This window comes from Lissotriton helveticus, chromosome 4_1, assembly GCF_964261635.1.
Source record: "Lissotriton helveticus chromosome 4_1, aLisHel1.1, whole genome shotgun sequence".
In the NCBI taxonomy this organism is placed as follows: domain Eukaryota; kingdom Metazoa; phylum Chordata; class Amphibia; order Caudata; family Salamandridae; genus Lissotriton; species Lissotriton helveticus.
Genome location: NC_136063.1, coordinates 405,368,085 through 405,382,274, shown reverse-complemented (window position 1 = coordinate 405,382,274; position 14,190 = coordinate 405,368,085). Strand labels below are relative to the sequence as shown.

The following is a 14,190-nucleotide window of genomic DNA, read 5'->3' as shown; positions in this document are numbered from 1 at the left end:
TTCAGTGGCTCATTTTTCGGATTAACCCCTATTTGCACACTCCAGGCTCTAAGGTAGGAACTGCATTTCCTCCCTTGCAACCCACAAATACATCTTTTTTTATGCAGGTTTTGACTGAATCCATTGGATAAGTGCATGATTCACCTGCAATATCATTACTAATCTCCCAGAGAATTTTCTCAGATGTCTGAGACTCATTATAATATTCTCAACTTCGATCTTTTTGTAGTTTCCTTCTCCCACACACTGTCTTTTAACAAAAAAAACTTTTTTTACTACACAGGCCATATGCACTCTTGGTTTACAGTCCTGATGAAGACCCCACAGTGTTGTTGTCTACACACACTCATGTATAAGGGGTCGAAACAATGACGTTAATCATACAAGCGTGCTCTGTCCAAATATATAAAGCTGTATATGAAATAGAAATCACATGTCTATTTACGGCCTTCTGAGATATTTGGATGCTGTAACAAGTTTTTGTGTTATCTATGGGTAATATTCTGGTTCTTTTTGTCTCGGCCACACTTTTAGGTCACAAATTTGTAATTTTATTGCTATGTATTGTACAATGTGTTTCAGTCCTGTCATATTATTATTGATATGTCTTTAATCACATACAATATATTAATTTTAATATATCAGACACAATCTTTTCAACTTTAATTGAGTCCTTGTCATTTTTAGTTGATATTTATGTCTATGGTCAGTGTTGTGTGTATCATTGATTGATGGTCCTACTTTTGAGTGGGCAAAGTTATTTCTTTGAAGAAATTCCTTCCCTATGGCAGAACCACTGTCTATATATTGGTGATATTCCCCAGGTTCTGCAGGACACCCTATTATTAGTATTGAACGTTTAGAAAGTGGGCATTTTCTTGCTTTACCATCCTTTGCCTTTTCTGTCTGTGGAATCCACGTCTGGTTTAGACTGGCAGTTGGGCTGTTTGTGCATTCACTCTAGACAGTTAAACAAAGGGAGCTGAGGTGTGCCCTACATATCCTGATTGCCCATCACCAGGATGATGGGCCTTCCTGAGCTAGAGTGCTGGAAGGAGTTGTCACTGACACCTGAATAGGGCTTTGCCTGTCCTCTCACAATGCTGCTTCCACCCAGCTGTAGTGTGTCTGGAGCCAGAACATTGCAAAGCAGGATCAGTGCACTACAAATACTATCCTTTGAAGTATGCCTACTTCAAAACAGAATGGGATTAAAGTATTGGACCTGTACCCCCACATTTTAGAACACTTCTGGATCAAGAGGAGAGTCTGCCAAAAAGAAGAGCTGCAGAAGCTGTAGGAGGGGAGCTGCCACTTTGCTTGTTGCTGTGTTGTGCTGGCCTACTGCTTGCAGCTTCTGTCTTGAGCAGTGGAAGGACTGGACTTTACTTTCATATCCCGCTTCTCAAGGCTCTCCAAGGGCTTGTGTGTGCTTGCCACATGTTGGAAGTCTCAGGGTCATCAAAGGCCTAATCTACAGCACCTGGACTACTCTGCTGGGAGTCCTGATTGGCATATGGTGCCAGTTCCAGTTCCTGGCTCCTTGGAGTAATGTGGCTGGTACTGCAACTCAAGAAAATCAACATTGATGCCTTCAGCGACGCCGCTGCCTGCACCAGAGCCGAGGACACTACTCGTGGAGTGCGCGAATCAATGCCCTGACGCGCACCGCAGCCCTGGCATTACCGATACCATCAACATTATCGACTCATATGTCGTGATGGAGCCGCTGCCTGCACAGGAGTCAAGGGCACTGCTCATGGAGTGCACGAAACACCATCCCGACTCGCACTGCAGCCCTGACCTCTCCAATTGCAGCACTTCGCACAGACACCTGTTGATGTCAGTGTCTCCATCGCAGCATCGCAGAGTTGATAACCGATGTGGGTGACATCCCAAACTCATGAACACTGCACCATCGGATGGAATGGATGCTTCACTGCCGAAACCGCCTCACCTCCCCTGCACATCGAGTACTCAACACCTCGCCTCCTCTGTGCAGTAAGGAACAGATGCCACCTCGACCCACCGACGTCTCACCTCCATGACGCCATGCATCTGCTGATTTCTTCATTTTCCAAGGTAAAGTTACTTGGGAATCCAATTTGACTCTGTGGGCGGACCGGGCACCTTGCGGTCGGGTCCATACTGTAGATTAGTAATTGTCATGATGTCAAGATAGCCCTGGTTGGAGCTCCTGTCTTCTAAGAGCTATATTTTTACAGTAAATGATCCTGAAAGTGATATCTTGAGTTGTGTATGTTGGAGTTTTGCCATTTTGTTCTTGTTTGGTTTAGATAAAGAGTGGTTATTATCCTGAACTGGTGTGGTGTCCATTTGTAGTGTTTTAACTGTGTTACTGTGTGTTTTGTGTAGAGATGCTTTACACATTGCCTCTGAGATAAGCCTGACAGCTTGCGCCAAGCTGCCAAGGTGGTGAGCAGGGGTTATTTTGAGTGTGTAACTTCCTTACATTGACTAGAAGGAAGGGTGCCTACTTGGACAGGGTGCATATCACTGCCAACTAGAGACACCCATTTCAAACATAGACCATTGTGAGGAATACCTACATGACTGAACTGTCATCGAAATCTGATGAAAGACTCCCCCAAACAATTAGCAATGTGCAGATCATACCCCTAATACATTGGCTAAGCGTCCCTTCATCACATCTGAAGAGCCTCAGCTAAGGTATGAGGGGTTGATCTGGGGTGCTGTACATTGCGTGAGAAATATTGAAACAATTGCAGCCTGTGCCTAGCATCACAGTCGTAGCTCAATAAGGTAATGCTAGGTGAGTGAGGATCAGACAAGGTAGGGTGAAAACCACTCATTTCAGGGAGGGGACACGTTGCTGCACCGTGGGTGGAGAGTTCTAAAATGAAAAATGAGTAATATCCTGGCGGAGTACTAAAGAATGTATGATTTTGATTGAGGATATCCAAATAGTTAAAGTGTTGTTTAACCTTGGGTAGTTTCGCTGTTACTTGATTGTTTGGGGGAGTTTTTCTTGCACGATGAATGGCAGCTGATGTACATATCACGCAAGCAAAGTTGTTGTCAAATGTGAAATTAAAGCAATACGCAAAAATGGAGCTTACCATCATGTCTACAGCAATATGTAGAGAATTCAAAATGTATGCCATGTATTTTTGCTCAAGTGAACATTGGAAAGTTAATAGATACCCGTAAAAAAAAAATGGTAGACCATCACATGAGCTGACCATCCGGCACAGTTCCTACTGGAAGCTTTTAAGGTCAGCCGTCATTCGCTGGCAATGTAACTGATCATTCTGACCTTTGATTTGAATCCCTTGTTCTGGTGCACACAGCCCAATCAATAAAGCAACACTTATATATTCCCACATAGGAGTTTGCTCATCAAAAGTATTTTAGCAACTACAAAAAAGTAAAAAAGGCAAATCACCCGGTGAGCAAAGGAAAGACAAAATATATAAAGGGACGTTTTAATCGGCCGTAAGTTTAAAGACATATGGGGACCTACTTACAAAGGCATTTTGGTGTACAAAAAATAGGAATCCTTCAGAAGTCTTTTATGTACTCTTGCATGGCAATGTGGATTAGCCCCAAACATCTTAGATGGGAATGATATCTGAATATTCAGTAAATATTTATATTTATAATTAGTAAAAATAGAAAGGACTGCGCCCTCTTTGTACTTATACTAATCGGATGTTGAGCATTTCAGGGCCGATCCACAAAGGCATGTAGAGAATTCTGTAATGTAACTTTCCATACTCGTAAATCCTTTTGTGAATTAGCCTCATTGTGCTTTCAACAGAAATGAGGAAAACAGAAATGTGATGGATGATTTGGTTGAATAAATCTCAGCCACTGGTAATTACTCTGGGTTGCAATAGAGACCATCATGTTTTGCCTACTGTGCCACTTCAGACAGGAACCAGCCATATTCAGATCACCCTTGGTCATGCTTCAATAAAAAAAGTGAAGTCCAGTCTGCCACGCCAAGACCCTTGTGAATGGAAACACAAGCAACCCCAGACAGGTTTTTGCCTATTTAGGCCTTGTCAGTAGGGTGCAGTGTGGCTCCTATGGCACAGTGAACACATACACCCATATAGGCCTTCCCATCACACTTAGGACATCCCACTTATAGCATTTTACTGAGGGAAACAAAAAGAAATAAAAAAAGATTAGATTAGTACTAGCACTCCGAAATTGTTTCTGTATTTGAACAAAGTATTCCAATTTGTGCGTGCTACAAAGGGCATCACTCTCTGGTCCACAGAGCGTGCAGTATTATAATGATCCAAGAATCTCCCTGCCCGGGAGGCGTCCCCTTTGTGCACTGCTAAAGATCCAGTATGGATTTCTCAAGTTCATAAATGGAACCAAAAATAAACGTATTATCTCTATTACGTAAATAAAGCACGTGCGATCGGGCGTGAGTTAATCAAAAACTAAAAGTCCACGATAACACTTCAGACATGGCATCAATATACAACACACGCATTAACATGCGCTCTATTTAGGTTTTGACACTGTTCTATGATCTCTATTGGTTTATCTCAGCTGCTGGCTATCTGTTTAGTTTGACTTTGCTTTGCATTTCATTTACAGAACAGAACCTATCCCTGATGAAGCCCGAAATGCATTGGTTATGGATTAAGAATGTTGATTTCATCGTGATTTGACAAATGGAATGTACATTTGAATACGAAGAATTCCAGGATGACTGAATAAAACCTTCCTGGTTTTGAATGTTTTTCTTAGAAAATACGTTTATTTTTGGTTCCATTTATGAACTTGAGAAATCCATACTGGATCTTTAGCAGTGCACAAAGGGGACGCCTCCTGGGCAGGGAGACGCTTGGATCGTTATAAGACTTAATCTCAGCCACTGGGAATTACTCTAAGTCGCAGTTCAATTCATCGATTTATACCCACCATGCCACCTCAGACAGAAACCAGCCATATGCAAATCAGCTTGGGCCCTACTCTAAAAGGAACAATCCAGCATGAACTGCCAGGACAGGTCCCCTCTTAATAGGAACACAAGCAATTCTAGACCAATTTCAGCCTATTTGGCCTCATCATTGAAGCTTATGTCCTATGCCCAAAGATTTTGTGAACGGTGCAGCTTGAGTACTATACTACAGTGTAAATGAGACCCTCGTCTGCACAAACCCGTCACACTTAGGACGTTGCCCGTAGGGAATACAAAGTGGTGGATGGGTTTTTTACATTCATTTCAGTCACTGGTATTTACTCCAGGCCACAATCCAGTTAATTGTTTTGTACTGTGCCACGTACTTTACCAACCTTGGTCCTGCTGCAGTAGGAATGAAGATACAGCCTGAACTGCCAGACCAGGTCTCCTCTAAATGGAAAGACAAGCAATCGCCGACCCAGACCCCAAAGAGCCTGGCAGTTTGGACTAGAATGTTCCTACTGTAGGAAGACCAAGGCTGATTTGCCTGGCTAGAAGTGACTAATTTGCCCTTTCCACATCCAGCTTTCTTGGTTTCCATTTGGAGACAGATTGCTTCAACCTGTCCACCTGTTGGCGGGGTATATCCACTTCCAATGCGGGGAGCAGACAAAATGCTCCACATACGCAGACGAAAAAAATGTAAGATTATCAGTAAATAACCTTGGGGCATATTATCAAGAACGGCGATAAAAATTATCGCCATTTTAGCAGCAGGAAACTGCCACTAAAGCGACGATAATGGGCTTGATAATATGCCCTCGTGAATTCCCATAGCAGCCCAGGTTAACACCAGAACCTGGGCTGCTATGGGAATTCACAAGGACATATTATCAAGCCCATTATCGCCGCTTTAGTGGCAGTTTCCTTCCGCTAAAACAGCGATAATTTTATCGCCGTTCTTGATAATATGCCCCCAGGTCATTACCCAATATGTGATTTTGAGTAGACTGTCTGGCTATCTTTCAATAAACTTTATTCTTAATATGCTGGCACCAAAACATAATTTGAAAAATTACAACCTTTTAGATCACTCCAAAAGCGTCCATGTTTGACTACTTAAAACTACACAATCATTAGGAGACATTAAATTTAGGAGCATACATGCTCATGGATTCTTATATAATTAGAAAAAGCCACAGGTGAATCTTTAAGACTGTTCACAAAAAAGCACATCAGAGGTAGTGACAGCCCGTAATGTGCAGTAGTGATGGGGCAGGCCCACACCCATGCTCAAACTCCTCCACATGCACACTCACTCGCACCCATCCATTCACAAGCAAGCACGTATACATGCCATTCACAAGTACATATATATGCACACACTCGGTCACAGCACCCAGGTTCACATACATTCATACATTCATACATGCACCCGCATACTCAAACATGACAATAATAACTTACTGGGCTGCAGGGGTGATGGCAAATCCAGAGGGTGGTGGGAGGGGAAGCAGAAGGCACCTGAAGGAGCTGGACGCTTCATAGTGGGAAGAGAAAACTGGAAGATCCATCTGCCTCCTCTCATTGGCTGACCTAGTCATGAGTAAGCCAATGAGAGGAGGACCTTCCCTCCCACTTCACGGAGTGGGATGGGGTAAGAGAGCACTGTGGATCCCATCCCACTCTGTGGCGAAGTGTCATGATAGACAGTCAGTTCTTGGTACTTCAGGGCTAAAACCTGAAGTGCCCAGGTCTGAGTCTATCAGTGATGCACACTATTGCCATGAGGGGAATGCTCTCAAAATACTTTTCTGGGCTAATGAGGTCATTCCCTCAGGGCTGTGAAAAGGTGCCGCATTACTGCGCCGCGGTTTGTCTGCGCTTAGTTTTAACTATACTTGTTTTTTAACTACTTGCTATTATTTTTCGTTTTGTTCAGTTTTAATTGTGAACTGGTTGGGCTCTCTCCCCCCCCTCTTACCTGCATATAATTTTGGAAATTACACCACCGTTTTGGTGGGCCCGGGTTCTGTGGGTGGTCTGGGGATCGACGATCGGCGCCATTTTGGCTTGGGACGCTGGTCTTTCGGCGGGCGCCATCTTAGAGCGTCCCTGCGCTCCTCCCTCCATTTCTCCGCCTATTTAAGGCGATTTTAGGCAGCGGGCAGCCTGGAAAAGGTGCCGCATTACTGCGCCGCGGTTTGTCTGCGCTTAGTTTTAACTATACTTGTTTTTTAACTACTTGCTAATATTTTTCGTTTTGTTCAGTTTTAATTGTGAACTGGTTGGGCTCTCTCCCCCCCCCCCTCTTACCTGCATATAATTTTGGAAATTACACCACCGTTTTGGTGGGCCCGGGTTCTGTGGGTGGTCTGGGGATCGACGATCGGCGCCATTTTGGCTTGGGACGCTGGTCTTTCGGCGGGCGCCATCTTGGAGCGTCCCTGCGCTCCTCCCTCCATTTCTCCGCCTATTTAAAGTCGCTCTCTCCCGCGCAGCGGGAACGCGCAGTTGGATGCCGTCGCTTGCCGGAGTCTTGCCAGAGTCCTGCCCGTCTGCGCCCGTCCGCGCTAAGGACGCGCTGGGCGCAGCGGGCCCCTCCCATTTAGCACCGTCTGGGAGGTAGGATGATTGTTTACACCAGTGCATTGCTTCGGGCGATTGGGCAGTCCATTCCACGATGCGCTTCTGCACCGAACCATCCCTTGTGTGGCCCCTATCAATGTGCCTGCAAAGGATGGTCGCTTGACCAGCCAGCGGGTATCCGGGACTATGACAACTCGGCAGCTTTATCGGAAGGCATAAGTGTGCCTCAGCTGAGCAAGTGTCGTATTCATGGTCTGCGTATATTAAATCTTAATACCAGATCTCTGGTCAAACATCATCTGTCTATCATGGACCTTATCACCGACGAGGAGCCAGATCTGTTTATCATCACTGAGACCTGGCTCCAGGACACAGACGCAGCCATAATTAATTTGGCTTGCCCTCCAGGATATTCACTTTTTACGTGGAACCGCCTGTCAAGAGGTGGAGGTATTGCTTTAGCTATAAAATCCACCTTTGTGTGCACGTGGACGGGTCTACATATTGCTGGGTGCGAAAGCGCCCTGTTTAAGATCACCATTAGTCCTCAGTTCACGCTGCCTTGGATGGCCGTGTACCGCCCCCCAGGCAGTGATGTAGCATTCAGGGGAGCTTTCCCTGAGGCGGTTAGTACGCTAGCTAGTGACTGCGCCAATTTTTGCATCCTAGGTGACCTCAACCTCCATTTTGACAATCAACAGACCCCGGCTATCAGTGGTTTTCTGGCGGATCTGGAGGCCCTTCAGCTGACCCAACTTGTCACCCAATCTACACATGTGGCTGGTCACATTTTGGACCCGTTTTTTACTAACTTACCGGATGTCCAAGTTTTGGCTATTTCTCCATTGGGTTGGACTGATCATTTTTTGGTGTCCGTCTGGCTACCTCTCCCCGAAACCCCTATCATTCCATCTCCTAAGTGGATCCCTCAGCGGCACTGGAATAAGCTCAGGCTAGAGGACCTACATTACATCATGGCTGAAGAGCCACTAGGCCCCCTGCTTAATGTCACCTCGGGCTACGACCAATTCTGCAGCTGGATTACCAAGGCGCTTGACAAACTGGTGCCTATCATCTCAAGTAAATCCAGCTCCAGGCAGTCGAGTCCTTGGTATGACAGTGCCCTCCGTGCCCTGAAGGGTTCATGTAGAAGGGCAGAAAGGGAGTGGCGGAAGACGTATGATGCCGTAAAAAAAAACGTGTATTTGGCTTCCGTCAAGCTCTACCATCGAGCTATCTGTAGAGCCCGTGCGGCGTTCTATGCGACGGAATTCCGTAACAGCCACAATCCATCGAAGACCATCTTCAAAGCCCTCAAAAATCTGATGGCTAAGAGAGCGGCTCCGCAAGTGGATGGTTCCACCTCCCATTGCGAGACCTTGGCTGCTTTCTTTTTGGAGAAAGTTAAGACCATTTATCAGTCGTTCCCCAGTACGACGCTGCCACTCATCCCTCTGAATGGCCCTCGCAGCTGCCCGGCATTATACTCTCTCCCTACTCTGTCCTGGGATGGGTTTGTCAAGTTGGCACATCGAGTCAAGTCTGGCTCTCCTGCGGACCCGCTTAGACCTGCCCTCTTTAGAGATTCCTCTTTTCAGGGGCGTACTGCGGTGTGTTCGCTGATCAACCTTTCCTTGACTTCAGGTACGGTTCCCGCCAAGTGGAAGCAGGCGGTGGTTTCCCCGATCCTGAAAAAACCATCATTGGATCCTTTAAAACCGGAAAACTACTGCCCGATTTCATTGCTTCCCTGGCCGGCCAAAGTCATGGAGGCTCACGTCAACCTGGCTCTAACTGAGCATATGGCCCGGGCCAATGTCCTCGATCCTACGCAGAATGGGTTCCGTGCTGGTCACAGCACGGAGACTGCCCTTCTGGCAATGGTAGAAGATCTGCGGAGTGTGCTGGATGCAGGTCAAACGGCAGCGCTTATTTTATTAGACCTTAGCGCTGCCTTTGACACGGTGTCTCATCGCATCCTTCTGCACCGCCTGGAGGACATTGGCATCTGTGGCTCTGCTCTGCAGTGGTTCCGCTCCTTCCTTAGCCACCCCTCCTTTTCAGTCCAAATTCCATCAGCTGGACCTGGGGGTCCCTCAGGGCTCCTCGCTGAGTCCCACGCTTTTTAACTTGTACGTGCGGCCGCTGGCTGATGTCGCCAGGCAATGGGGCCTAACCATGCTCTCGTATGCCGACGACACGCAGCTAGCGGTCACGATCAGCGGGGATGCCAAACAGGATGCCCCCAGGTTTCGAGATGGGCTGAGAGAGGTGGCCAGCTGGATGAATAACAACTGTCTCCAGCTGAACGCGAAAAAAACTGAGGTGATGGTCGTTGGGAGGGGAGCGGACCGCTGGGGAGGCGTCTGGTGGCCCCCTGAGTTAGGACCGGCCCCTACACCAGTGATGGAACTTAGGAACCTGGGAGTGTGGCTAGATCACACCCTTTGCTTCACTACCCATACTAAGAGAGTGGCGGCATGCTGTTTCGGTGTCCTGCGTGGCCTAAGACCGGTGCTCAAATTTTTTGATGCCCCGACGAGACAGCTGGTTATCCAAGCGACGATTATCTCCCGGCTGGACTATGCCAGCTCGCTCCTGTTGGGAGTTAACCAATCTGAGATCGTTCGCTTGCAGCGAGTACAGAATGCTGCTGCGAGAGCAGTGGTGGGTCTGCCGAGGTCCTGTCCCACTTCCAATACCCTGCGATCCCTACACTGGCTACCGATTAAAAGTCGAATTCACTTTAAGGCCCTTAGCCTTGCTTTTAAAATCTTAAAAGGATCGGCACCTGAGATCCTCAAGAATTTTTTATCCGCCTATGTCCCGACTCGCTCTCTTAGATCTCTTGGGCAATCTCTTGCGGTTATCCCGCGTTTCAGGCTTAGCCGGATGGGCGGTCGTTCTTTTTGTGTGAGAGCTGCGGCTCTCTGGAACTCCCTCCCTTTGGAAATCCGCCTGCTAGAGGATCTTTTAGCATTCCGTAGGGCCGTGAAAACTCACTTGTTTTAATTTCTTCACACGGAGTTCTGTATTTCTCTGTTTCCTTTTGCGTTGTGTTATGTTCACCTTTTCCCTGCGCCAGGACGCTCCTTAGCTGGAGCATCTGTGCGCAAAATAAATGATAATAACATAACATAACATAAATGATAATAACATCAGCTTGGCAAGGGTAGCCTCAGGCTCCTTTGCTTTTGGCACATATAAATCATTTGGCTAACTGACACTGTCATGGTGAGTTTCTATCAGGGGGATCTTTGCTCAGCCTGACAGACACTCATCATGCTTTGAAAAAGGTGAGAGGTGGCAGATGGGTTGCCCTCTGCCTCTTAATCACAAGCCAATGCTGATCTGAGGTCCACTATTATTATGTAGCAAACTAACTGGAACAATTCTTCTGATAAAGGTAGCTCTTATTCCTTGGACAGCCCACACATGTACTCAACAATCCAGCAGAAGCCAACGCGTCTGCATTGATCATGGCTTTCATGTCGGGGGTCATCAACCCGAAAATGTTTTACTCATACTTCTCACTTGTGTGCCTGACTCCCAGATACAGGAACCTGATACACAAGTAAAAAGTCCCAGCAGTAGGAACCGGCACATAAGTGAGGAGTCCAAGTAATGTGTACCACTCAAGTATGTTAAAAAAAGCCACCTAAGGGCTTACTTGTATCTTCTGGCATGTCATAGGACTGAGGTATTTGTTCCCTCCTCAAAGTGTAAGGAATGGAATAAGGAAGATAGACATAAAGGTATTGGCACAATTACATACTGTTAATCTTTAGTCCTAAGCCCCGTTTCCTCATGTGAGTCTTAAAACTCTATTGTCTGTGCACTTGGTTGTCCACCTGAAATGCCCTATTATTTGGATTTCTCTTATACAGGATGTAGGCTGCGTATCCTTATGCAGCTTATATTTTTTCAGGGGTAGCAAAGTAATTACTTTTTTCTGGGGTGAAACTCAATCTCATAGAGTAACTACTGGGACGAGGAAACCTAGGCTAGGAGTAATACCGCTTACCAGTCAGTAACTGGGCCATAACCTGTTCCTGCTACCTAAGGACAGCTGTTAACGAACATCCCAACTCACATCATGTCAAACATTAGGGAAAGTACTACGTTTTAGGGCGGGCAGTACAAGCGAGACACTTTCTGCTGAATTTATTTATGAGGTTTTATATAACGCTGCTGGACCCAAGAGTATCAGAGTGCTTTACAAGGTAGGTAGACATATTAAGAAATAATAAACAATTTACAATGTGCAGGAAGATTCACAGAAAGGTGAAAACATTCAACTGAATGCGTGAGGGAGCAGAGAAGCAACGGGATAAAAAGAGGGATACACTGGAGTTGAAATTAGGGAGAGAAGGGGGTGTAGAGAAGGGCAGTGAGAGAATGGAAAGAAGGAGAGAGGATGGGTAAAATGTGAGTTACAGTAGAGCGGTAATGAGCGATGTCAGAGTCAAAAACATTAGGAACCCGAGTGTTTGTTGAGGAGAAGTACTTTGAGTCTTTTTTTGAAGAGAGGGTAAGAGGGGTTGCAGCGAAGGTCTTTGGGGAGCAAATTCCAAATCGTCGGAGCCGTACCTTTGAGTCACAATCTGTTTGAAAATTGGTGGTATTTAGGCATGGGACCATGCAAATCAACAGTTTATCTATAAACACCAACATCGAAGCTTTGTAAATGGGTGTTACAAGACCTACCTGTTCCCAGCCTCCCTACACTCGACTGTACATGAAACGTGTTTATATTTCCAGAATCTTAACTTGCTACCTCAGAATGAGGGTGTTTGTTTACCTATTACACAGGGGCAGACTATCCATCTCGCAGAGGGTGTTTTTATTTATAACATGTCACAATGGCCATTAACAGGAAGCAGCCAGCTGACACATCAGTGCTCAGAGTGGCCTAATTAGTGCCTGGACTATCATCAACATGGCGGGATAACTCCAGAGGATGCCTTTACAGCTGAAGGCAAACGCGCCAGAAGGGCAATTTTCTTGCTGTGCCTAAGCATTAGGATGTGTGCATTTGTTAATTTCAGGTTATTACAGCACTCAGAGTCTCGCTATAATTAATCCGCTGATGGGAGGCTGCAGCGTCTGAAGACACTTTGTTTGAAAATGGGGATTTTCAGTCTGCCACTTTACCAATATTCTGAAACGATGAAAGCATCCGTGTGAAAAGAAGCATAAAAGCGCCTCGCATCTTTGTTCGGAAAAGATAGGAGGCAATCAGCTGGCAGAAGCATGACAAAACGAGCCATTCCTTTCCAATTTGCAAAGCACTTTCGGAGCAGAGATTCATTCGGGTCCCCTGTTTGATCTCCTCTGATTGCATTTCTGATCTGCTGTGGAATGGGATCTCATCTCCATCGAGCGTCTCCACAATTCCTGCGAGCGCTATTGTGGGCCAGCCACGATGAGCGGCCTTTCATTTTCTGTGAAAAAACACGTGACGCGCTGTCAGTCCTCAGATACCTCCGAGCCTGAGCGCTATGTAAAGCCAAGATAATATGTATATGTAGTGGTGTGCTTTCAGCCTCGGAAGAAAATATCAGGAATTATTTCCTAAAACCTGCTGCTAGTTTGAGGAGGACATGGCTTGGCAGTTCGGTCTGGACTGTTCCCACGAGGAACAGGGTCAAGACTGATTTGCATATGTCTAGGTCTAAACTGGGGTGGCATGGTGAGCAAATGAACGATGGATTTGTGACTGGGGGAGAATGTTTGCATTGTTCAGCATTCCGTCCATAATCTGTTCCTTTTGCCTACTTCTACCACAGCCTCTTGTAGAGGTGTAGTAGTGCTTGATCTGCAATGCTTCCCTGCTCCTCGTATCCCCCCTCCACCGTGAACAGGACTCTTTGAACTGGAGTGAGAAGGTAACTTTTCAGTGGGACTAACATATGGGGTCCTTCCACCTTCACATATCGATTTACCCACCGTCAAATTAGGATGGCGGTGGGTACTGCGGCGGACGCAAAGTCCGTCCTCCGCTTCACCGCCAAAGGCAATCGCACTGATTCCCTGGCAGGTGGAGCAGGGCCACTAATATGGTGGTGGTATCTAGCAGGCACCGTCCACCATATTAGGATGTTGGTCCAAACAGGCCTTTTCATGGCGGCGATGCCGCCATGGAAAGGCTGGCGGAGATTGGGGGCCTGTTGTGAGCCCCCATTGGGGTGGGCATTATCGTTGCATGGTACCCCCCTCATTTCCAAGCACAAAGTAGCAGACACCACGTGGTGCCTGCCATGTAGTGCAGGGAAATGCTGTGGATGCACTTTTGACATTGCGTGCAGCCAGCAGCACCGTCCGCAATGTCAAAAGCCCAGGATCCGCCCACTAGTATGGCAGGGACATCCTAATCGCAGTGGTGGGACTGCCGCATGTCTGGCGGGAGGTCCCAAACACCGCTACGGTCCGCCTGCCTGCCATCCTAATCACCCCCATAGTCCCTGTCTAAACCAGGTTAATTTGGGGTGTGTTTGTGTCTCACCCTTACAAGGATTGTGATTGCTGCTTGAATAGGGTGTCACCCTCTCAATCAGTAACCCAATGTCTTAAAGCTTGCAGAACTACCAAATAGTTTAAGCTAGCAGCAGAGGAGGATTGGCCTAAATAGGCTGGAGGCTATATTATTGGGCTAGCATGGGTTATCACATGGTGTTTGTACGCCACTC

At 46.6% G+C, this 14,190-nt stretch overlaps 1 long non-coding RNA gene across 1 annotated transcript in view; it reads left to right on the top strand.

The window, feature by feature from the left end:
- The window catches only part of LOC144827170 (uncharacterized), a 61,263-nt gene extending 56,559 nt beyond the window's left edge, over nt 1–4,704 (top strand). The window contains exon 8 of the long non-coding RNA XR_013610056.1: nt 4,603–4,704. This is a non-coding gene — a long non-coding RNA (uncharacterized LOC144827170). The remainder of the gene's footprint in view (nt 1–4,602) is intronic.
- Nucleotides 4,705–14,190: the final 9,486 nt, after the last annotated feature.